Source organism: Pecten maximus, unplaced genomic scaffold (assembly GCF_902652985.1).
Source record: "Pecten maximus unplaced genomic scaffold, xPecMax1.1, whole genome shotgun sequence".
NCBI lineage: Eukaryota > Metazoa > Mollusca > Bivalvia > Pectinida > Pectinidae > Pecten > Pecten maximus.
In genome coordinates this window covers 1-10,593 of record NW_022981096.1, presented here as the reverse complement: position 1 = coordinate 10,593, position 10,593 = coordinate 1, and the positions used below count along the sequence as shown (strand labels likewise).

General features: G+C 34.6%; 2 long non-coding RNA genes across 2 annotated transcripts; both read right to left on the bottom strand.

Annotated features, from left to right (window-relative positions):
- Positions 1-31: 31 nt before the first annotated feature.
- Positions 32-3,499, bottom strand: LOC117319912. The gene is made up of 3 exons (XR_004530869.1): positions 2,958-3,499; positions 462-1,359; positions 32-126 (listed from the first exon to the last, which is right to left on the bottom strand). It is a non-coding gene; the product is annotated as an uncharacterized LOC117319912 (long non-coding RNA).
- Positions 3,500-3,568: 69 nt separating this feature from the next.
- On the bottom strand, positions 3,569-7,745 carry LOC117319913. The gene is made up of 3 exons (XR_004530870.1): positions 7,590-7,745; positions 5,721-5,771; positions 3,569-3,723 (listed from the first exon to the last, which is right to left on the bottom strand). It is a non-coding gene; the product is annotated as an uncharacterized LOC117319913 (long non-coding RNA).
- Between the last annotated feature and the right edge of the window lie 2,848 nt (positions 7,746-10,593).

Sequence of the window (10,593 nt, the reverse complement as noted above, 5' to 3'; positions counted from 1 at the left end):
AAATTCAATCTCTCAGATGTATGTATGAGACCCCCGATATCGGAATACTCCACTTGTCTTCCTGAGCTATCATACACTCATGTATTTTGGCCCCTTTCGTGCAAATCTTCGTCGCATTTTTCACATCTGAAACATAGAGATCATCGCTTATTCAACATATCAATTCATTATTGATTGGTGCAAGGACTGGGACTATTTAGTTTTGAAGTAAACCGAAAGTAAAATTTACTCTCTCAGTCCAGTGTGACAAAGTTACCAGTATTATAATTGCAATGGGTTTGTGGGTTTCACCCAGTACCCCAATCTTCCTCTGCACTATCTTCTTAATTGCATCTATTTTTGATTCTTACAAACTGGGCAATAATAGGCAAAATGCGATATTATTATAGCCTGCACATGGCCAAGACGCAACATTAAATATTACTTTATTTATATTTATTTGTATATACTGGTATACGTACCTTGTGGTAAGTTGATGTATCGACTTATCCATTTATGATTATTGGTGATGATTAAGATAAAGCAGATCACAGGCACTTGCCTCAGGACAGGACCAACAATGCATCCAGGCCTAAACTCAAGTCATATCATATTACACTTTCCGGCTGATTTTCTATTGGATATTATATATTCCGAATGCGGACGTCACAATATACAACGTTGAAGCTTTAAAATTATAGAATTTAGGCCTAGGTCCATGCGATGGATTTATATCTTTAGATATATAATACACATGCATATTCTATAATTATGGTCTAAAATTAATTCTAAATAATCTACACTGTTCTACTGTCCATCTTGCCATGTGTTGTTTCATGATGTAATCCATGTTACACATATCAATGTGTCTGGGTGACTAAAAATAAAATCTGAAAATCTGAAATCTGATGTCTCAATGACTCCCTCGGTCAAGCGTCCATGCCAGTGGTCATTTTAATGTTAAGAGAGCGTGAATGAGCATCTTGGATTGCCATTAATACATGTGTGCAGCTAAAATTTTAGGTTGTTTGGGAGTATGTGGCTTTAACTAGTCTGAGAGATTTCCATCAAACTTAACTTAGTAACTGGTTGAAATGCCTTAAAGCCACATACTCACGAAGAAACATATATCTCAATGTTTATATTTTGAGCTTTTTACAGTTTTAGAACTTGATACATACCCAACAGGTTATCGTGAATCAGAAACTGAAAGAAAATGTGTATTTATGGAAGTATACGGGGAATTTCCAAAAATAATAACTGTGGCTGCCGGACCAAGTTTTTTCTGAAAATTATTCTCACAATGCAACGGCGAGGGTTACAGTCAATACAAAAAGGCAGAACGCCGCAAGCGAGGACCTGCGAAAACGCAGACAGATTCTGAAAAAGAAAAAAAAATGACACAAAAGTGTGTGGAATCGGCAAAACCCGAGCATTTCCTTAGGAAAGGAAATTATTCGTTGGAACTTAACGAGAGATTAAAAAAGGAAAATTCCGATTTTTCCGGATATATTGATTGCTGGTTAGCTTTTGAACTTTTGTCAACTTCACCGATCTAAAATTTCATCGATGTTTTGTTGTATTCATATTGCTACATTTTAAAATTAAGTATTTAAATGTAAACTATGCTTGTTTATTTTGTTCAGTTACCTGGGTATTACGCGAATATTCTCTCATTAGCATTATTAGGCAAAGTTCACGTATGCTCGATATGTAAATAACGGCCCTGTGTGTAGTTTATATGCAGCGCACGTTGTTATAGCCTCAAATTCGGCTCCATGGCAAATCTCGTGATAAATATAAATGCGGCATTTGATTGAAATCAGTATCCTATCAAAAATACCTATTCACATTTTTATTACAGACTAATACATATACATATTGACTTGTTTTTGAAATAATACATTTTTTCCACACCTCTAAGTAGAGATCATGTAATAACAATTCCCAAACTTGGATTCTAAAAGTGGAGTTATGTGTGTCACTTTAATTGGTATCTTAAACCTGTCAAGGCTGGAAAATCTCCAGTTTGTAAAGTATTCAACTCAGTTTTAGAATGAAATAATTTGATTAGTAAAATAACACTTCATCTTGAAAAAATTGTAGTTTGAGAACACAGTTTTGAGCTTAATATTACATTATTGACTTAAATGATTTAGAGGCTAAATTAAACAGTTGTTTGTGATGAAAATGATAGTATCCGATATCGAGCATGCTTATATGCAGGATGATATTATCCGAAAAGAATCTTTAATATATGGGACTTTCCTTCTGCTTTGTACTTCATAAGCCTGTAGTCATTCGAATTCAAATCAATATCTGGAAAATTACACTAATTAAAATCAGGAGATCCTGTGGATAAAGGTTTTGAAAAATGAATATAAAAATTATCGTTTTTGCCTCCCTACATCCCAAATTATTTTATATCATTCAGAGCCGACAGTTACATTTCAAGATCAAAAGATAATCTTTGTTTATGCTATTTTAAAGTAAATGAAGTAAAATCCTATCAAACAAAAGTTAGCTGCTATAGACACGTGTGAGCATAACAGCATGGTTATTTAACATGTCTGAGCCACATGATCTCTCTGTGTTCTGAAACTCGCTTTTTTTCGCATGTTTTACCGAACTAAACCGGCAGCTAAACAAATTACATGTAGATGTCAAAATCCAGACGTATGCATAGCCACGATACATATACTAGTACTAACTAAATCACGTTACATGTGTTACATTGTTTATTGCGCTAGAACAGTGATTTACAGGATTGTAAAATATAACTGTATTTGCTATTTTGTCGTCTTGCTGATAACAGCAAGCAGTAATCTGAATACTTTAGACAATTCTGCCATTCCTTATTTCAATGCCAACCGGATGTGACACTGGCTTTTTTCAAATGGTACCTGAAATTATTGATATTGTCATGAAGAATTCAAACAATGTGATTGAAGACAAATACATAAATTAATTTTACTTACCTGTAACATTGAGACAGTACTTTGAATCCCCACCAAGTATCCCATTCCATGTTATAGTCACTGGTCTCGCATATACGGGTGCCACCGGGGACGTATTACATTGATAGGCCTAGTGTCCTTCTCTACCTCTATTCTCGACGGCTACCACTTCACTTCCACAACCGGACATATTTTATATAAATGGGTACCACCGGAGACGTGTTGCATTGATAGTGTCCTTTTCTGTGTTCAACTCTATCATCGATAGCTACCACGTGCACTTCACTACCACATCTGGACGTATTTGGGTTCAATCCATTACCGTAATATTCTATGTATATAGTAGATCTAATGATGGCTATAGAGTCAACACTACACGAACAAGTTGTCTCCCCTGATTCCCCGGCCAGAGCCCCGTTCGATTTGCACTCTTCTGATTCTAGAAGATATCTTCCGGTAACTCGATTTGAAGCTCTTCTGCTTCTGGAAGATCTTCTACTCTTCCGTCTCAAAGCGGCGACCATGTTTTAAGTGTGCGAGTGATGAGTTTCACTAGAGAAGGATTTATAACATACATGCACATGTTTGTGTCATCGTGTTTGAGAAAACTTAAAAACTTGCTTATTTTTTGTTTTATTCTCCCGGTTTACTCGATTTACATGCATATAACGGAATACGATCTTCTTAGAAGGCTTCTCTTCTTAGAAGAGTGCAAATCGAACGGGGCTCCGGTGTGTGTCTAGTATCACTCTGACGTCACGCTTGCCGTCCTCACACATCCGGATATCTCTAATTAAAGCAGGAACGATTTTCGTGATATATCCAGTAATTTTTATTAGATTGTTTAAGTGCTAGGTAAGGAAAACGGTTCCATATTGATATGAGACCATATATTCTTGCCTAAAACTTAGATAACGAATTTGGCACTGTACAGATTCCGTCATTACTGTTGGAGATACCACTGTTTCCACGACACTCAATATTACCTGAAGGCGATTTTATATTACCCGCGAAAAATTAGAATAAAGAAAATCACAGATGGACGATCGGCAAATAAAATATTTTAGATGGACATTTGCAATAAAATTATACGCGCTCTATTCGACTTTTTCGCTCAACGAAATCACTGGTAATTTGTGTTTTCGTGCTAAACTTAATAAAATGTATATAACTCTCTTGATTCTAAGGATTGCCAAAATGTCAAAATCCAGAGTTCAATATATCTTTAAGCTATAATGCATAATATGCTTAGTTTCAATATTGGACTTCCAATTTGACATTTCTGTCTAAAAAAACATAGTCTTATTATATATACAGTAGCTCTCTCGATGCTGGAACAACTATGGATGGAATTATACTTAGTATGGTAAAATTAATAACCGATAAGAATGTGCATCTTAAAATATAGAATTGCCATTGTGCAAAATCGTATATGTACTTAAAATGTTATTTTATGATCCATGTTCTATTTTCAAGAAATACATAAGTAAACATCGTTGTTGTTTTTAGCTAAAATGATAGGTAATTGTGATAAATTATATGACGGGTATTGTCATTCACACATTGATAATCTTGTCAAATCACAGGGATATATCCCTACATCAACAGGGATCGAAATTTCTCGATGAATTTGAAGTTTTCTTGCGCCCTTGAACATCTATTTATTCTATATTCGAACACTGGCCATTTTCACCAAGCATTTTCCAATGTTTACATTGTAATACAACAATTCGTCCCGTGAAAATCCAAAAACACTATAGGTAGTGGTTTATCAGCTGTTTATGAAAAGTAGTTTTTTTAATCGGAGGGATCAGCAGGATTACTGGATTGAATAATTTAAATATTCAAATGATTCCTCGGATCTAAATGTGATCACAGCAATAAATAATAAACTTGAAACACAGGAAATTATCATATCATAAAAATAACAAGGAACACCTATTTATATATAGATATTTCTGGCCATTGATTATTATATAGAACTAGACATGCCCCTGTGTCTGAACTAAATTACAGGTAAAATTTAGTGTTAGTGGTCTGGGTGGATTTTCCTATTAGATGTTAGTAGAATTTCTTTTGAATGAGCGACGAGGCAACAATTTTGTTCCGCCATTTTGTTTCGCCATGTACGATTCACGACATAACGCCATTGTTCATATTACGTCATGTCATCGATTTCTAACTAGCATGGCCAAGGAAGAAAAACAAAAATGGTGTTTCGTTCTACTTGGATTCGTCATTTCTGTAGTTTTTGTAGCATGGATAATCTGACAGTAAAAATAAGGCTCAGAAAATAACCATCCGGATGTTTCTTTTTATAATACATCAATAATGAAAAACGTAAACTGATATAATAATATATCTGTATCTGATTGACATGCCGTAGTTTAAACTATTTCTCTTTAATTTCCGAGACATATGATAATTGTTGCAAATTCGCCTGTAACAAATAAGCGATATAGTAGTTACATACACCCATATAAAGTGTAGTTTAACCTGGTTAAAAACAAGCATTTTGATTGGCTAATTTATGTGTCGTTTAAAACAAGCATTTTTATTGGCTAATTTCTATGTCGTTTAAAACAAACTACATTGTATTTTATTGGCTAATTTCTATGATGCATGTTGACGTCATCACATTAGTGACATCTTTCTGTCATTCTGTATTAATGACCAATTCCAGAATTATATAGATATATATATATACTTTTTGAAAGACACTGATTAATAAAGACTTAATTACCTGGCAATTATTCCTTCTTTCAATAATAAGAATTGACTTACATGGTATGTTTTGTGAATATGCAGCATCTGAACAATTGCTTGCAATGATACCTGGAAAAAAAAGAAAATTGTTAACTATATCATACGCTTTTGTGCTACTTATTACTCATGTTATCTATCACCTGTGTGCCCTGTTATCTACGTGGCCTGTTACACATGCGACCTGTGATATGTTTGACCTTCTACCCATGTGACCTGTTACCTGCATTACCTATTACCCATGTGACACGCTACCTGTCTGTACTGCTACCCATATAATATGTTACCTGCTTGACCTGTCAACCATGTGATGTGTTACCTGCGTGACCTGCTACCTGCATTACCTATTACCCATGTGACACGCTACCTGTCTGTACTGCTACCCATATAATATGTTACCTGCTTGACCTGTCAACCATGTGATGTGTTACCTGTTTGACCTGTCAACCATGTGATGTGTTACCTGTTTGACCTGTCAACCATGTGATGTGTTACCTGCTTGACCTGTCAACCATGTGATGTGTTACCTGTTTGACCTGCTATCCATATAATTTGTTACACATGTGACATGTTACATTATCAGTGCTTAGAAAACGGGGGAAAGGATTTTTTTTTTTTTTTTTTATAAAAAAAAAAGAAAGAAATAAAATAGAATATGACACACTTTGTATAAATATCTATTCAGTTTAAGAGACAAAAAAAAAGGACGACGACGACAACAACAACAACAACAACAACAGGAATCTAATCATGAAATTGTATATGTATATATCTGGCCTGTTCCGCTTTCAAGTTTTCAAAAACTTTAAGTCCATACTAACATCGTCCCATGATCTTCATTTGTGGTATAATATTAAGTGTACTAGAATGATTTTACAATGTATGGCAAGAAAATGTGGAAATAGTTTGTATCTTATTCATTTGTCTTATTTAAATATTTGTATGATTGCCCTTAGCCAATTTCAAGAGTTATCGCACGTTACATTTTTAAAAAGTAAGCGAAAGTGTTAGTAAGCATGAAGAACAAATGAAGTCTAGCTTTTGTTACGCTATATATAGCTTGGAAAATGATGTAAAACTTATCGGGTAAAAGAGCTTACAAATGTCTACTACAGTGTATAGAATTTCGAGAAAATCCAAGGAAAAAGAAAGTCTTCAAAATTCGCTGATTCATTGGTAAAAATGTATGAAATACAAACCGTATGTAGTAAATTATATATTATGCGTCCAAAAAATGTTAGCCTGTCTATAAGTTTTTTTGAGATGTACATAACCTTATCTCAAGAAAATTTAAACATATTCTTTATACGTTACATACAAATTTTTTTGTAACGTTGACTATTTTGTGGAAACAGGAGTTCCTACTTGTTTAGACAAAACCGGTAATAGCGTTAACGTGTTGTTACGACTCAGAAAAAACTTGAGAACGAGGAAGGTAATAAATTAATCGGGGAAATTGTTGAAAAAAGTGTCATGTTTGTCTGGTTCAGTTTCCATGGAAACGGTTACGTCACATTCAAATGGATGCTGGCACTGTAAAAACCGTAACACCTTAAACAAAAGTGGTTTATCTTCGAGGGAAACATGAAAAGGGACAGATCCAGACAAGGTTTAGGAGACAAAAGTTGATGATAACTGATGTCGATCTCGGGATGAATATGTTTGTTTAACACACCATTCTTCACCCTAAATGAAATGGGAATCGATCACCAGTAGTTTTAGGTTATAGCAATATTTATATCTTTTATATAAGATACGCGATTTTCACTGTTTTTATCTTCAATCGACAATCCCTATGTTTGAGATTCACTTCCTCATTGCCGTCCTTTTGTGATTATTAATCAAAATCACACATCGGGGAAAAATAGAAATCCGTTCGATTTTACTTACCTTGAATATTGAGAAGAAGAATGAAACACGTCACCTTAATTGTCTCCATCCAGTTGTCAGCAGCTGTACCCGTAGTGAGTACAGTAGAACCCACACACGATAGTACAGATGTAAACACAGTCTGTCCCTCTCACACCCGGAAGCTCTACCACACCACGTTATACACTACAAATAATGCCTTTAATGTGTCGCTGTGTATTTAAATTTCAGTCACGCATGACAGCGTATATCATATATATATATGTGTGTGTATGTGTGTGTTTCATGTATACTAACCGCTTAAAGTGTACAGTCTTACCCAGGTTATCGTTCGGTGTATTGTGTAATGAGATATACAAGGTTATGTTTGGGAATCTTTTATACACAGGGTCGTATGCTTTGTTGTTGGTATTTATTGTGATAGTTATGTTTTGAAATATTTTCAACAACAATTAAAATAACAAAAACAACAACAAACTAATAAATAAATAAGTACATAAAAATAAATCAATTTATTAACTCATACAGCCAGTGGCGTAGCTTCCATTTGTTGTATGCCAATGCATCAACATTTTTTCCGAAAAAAATGAGCGAAGTAATACAGAAAGAAGTAGAGAGAGAGAGAGAGAGAGAGAGAGAGAGAGAGAGAGAGAGAGAGATTTTGTGACGTCCTCGTAGTAGCTAGGGGATGATTATTTGTCTCCCATCATAACATTTAATTTGCGCAGGGTCCTTTTTTTCACAAATGAAAAATTACTGCAATGATGGGATAAAAAAACCTCGTTGATATCAAGTTAAACTTCCGCATTCATATAGAACATCCCCGGAAAACCAGTTGTAAACGCGACTTTGTACCTCTCAGATGGTGATTTATTTTAAGACTGCAATTTCATACCTGGAAGTAATTTCAACCCATCGGACGTGAAAATGTATGGGGTCACCTGCGGGGGGGGGGTGTTAGTTTAAAATTCGATAAAAAAGACATCCCTCGGTGTTCTTTATATAGTGTAATGGACGGCGGCCTCCCAATATTCCGAATGCCATATAGTCCGAAGGCCCATTAGTTCGAAGGATAAATGATTATAAATATGTTTGAATGGTTTCCCATTTGAGTATAACGTGTGAATAAAGAGCATGACAGAATATGATATATACCCCCCCCCCCCCCCCCCCTCAAAAAAAAAACCCCAAACAAAACAATAACAAAACAAAACAAAAACAAAAAAACAATGAAATTGAACACCAAAAGAAAACTATCTTTGTGCCAAAAACCGCAGGGATCACTAGATTCATTAGTATAATCCACGTTAAGCTTCACAAGACGGCGCCATTTTGAATAGACTGGTCAACGCAATTTGAGCGTTTTCTGATAAAAAATAATGCCTCCAAGTGAGCATTGTTTAAACAAGAAATATCTTTTAAAAAGATAAACGGCGTAGTTTTAATGCTGGTGATTATAATATAAAACTGATGGTGAAATAAATTAACGAACTAATGCGTTTCAGCACGGATAACAAATTATAACAGTTTGAATAATTTTTGGTGATAATAAGAGTGCAGTGTATATATATAAATCCGGAATATAATTTTATTATGTGTCATTTAAAAAGATAATCTAATTATTCAGCTTGCATTCAATCTTAACTTTGTTTCGTTTTTAACTGCATATCTGCATTTTGCATTTACCGCTACATTGACCAATCACATACTTCATCCTGACCAGTAACGCCACCTGTCGCGTCATATCCGGGGTCAAAAGAAAATTATACGGATGCCGAAAAATTGAATAATGTAATTTGAAGCATTTGATATCGCACCTGTAATAAACTAAATTTCCTTTGAAGCATTTGACATTGAAACTGTAATAATTAAACCAATTACTGATTTCAAAAAGTAACATTTAAAAATATAATATTTAAGTAACTATTTCGAGTAATGCTGACATAAAACTATTTATCGCCATTGCTATACAACAAGTTTCACTGACCCTTCGGGTCAGATGACTTATATATGGAAGTTAGAAAAAATAAAACGAACCTAAACAGTGGTGGAAATAAACTCCTCGGGTTTTGTATAAGTAGGGCCGGGTATAGAATGGACTTAGGAGATTTACAGCTACATTAAATGTTAACGCTCTCTATCCACAGAAAAGATTCGACATAATGTATTGCACATATACTTACGCTGCTCGCCATTGTCTTGTCTTGTACAATGTATTTGTACAATGAAGTTGTAGATTTCCCAAATTGAGTTGGACACATTGTATTATATTCATGTGGAAAATGAATTCAATAGAGAGATAAGAGTTTCATTAAAGGCGCACAGAACGACCCACACAATTACGTTTTCTCGATCAAAAAAAGGGTAAAAAGGCACGAGATAACTTCCTCTCTCGTGCTGATATCCGTGAAATACCCGTGTTATATCTGTGAAATACCCATGTAATATCTGTGAAATACCCGTGTAATATCTGTGAAATACCCGTGTAATATCTGTAAATACCCATGTAATATCCGTGAAATACAAATGTAATAACCGTGAAATATCCGTATAATATCCGCGAAATATCCGTGAAATACCCGTATAATATCCATGAAATACAAATGTAATATCCGTGAAATACCCGTGTAATATCCGTGAAATATCCGTGAAATACCCGTGTAATATCCATGAAATACCCGTATAATATCCGTAAATACCCATGTAATAACCGTGAAATACCAATGTAATATCCGTGAAATATCCGTGAAATACCCATATAATATCCGTGAAATACCCGTGTAATATCCGTGAAATACCCATGTAATATCCGTGAAATACCAATGTAATATCCATGAAATACCCGTGTAATATCCGTGAAATACCCTTGTAATATCCGTGAAATACCAATGTAATATCCGTGAAATACCATTGATACCGTGAATACGACTGAATTCGTGAATACCAATGAATATCCGTGAATCCTGTAATCCGTGAAAACCCTATAATATAATCCGTGAATATCCTAAACCATGTATATGAATCC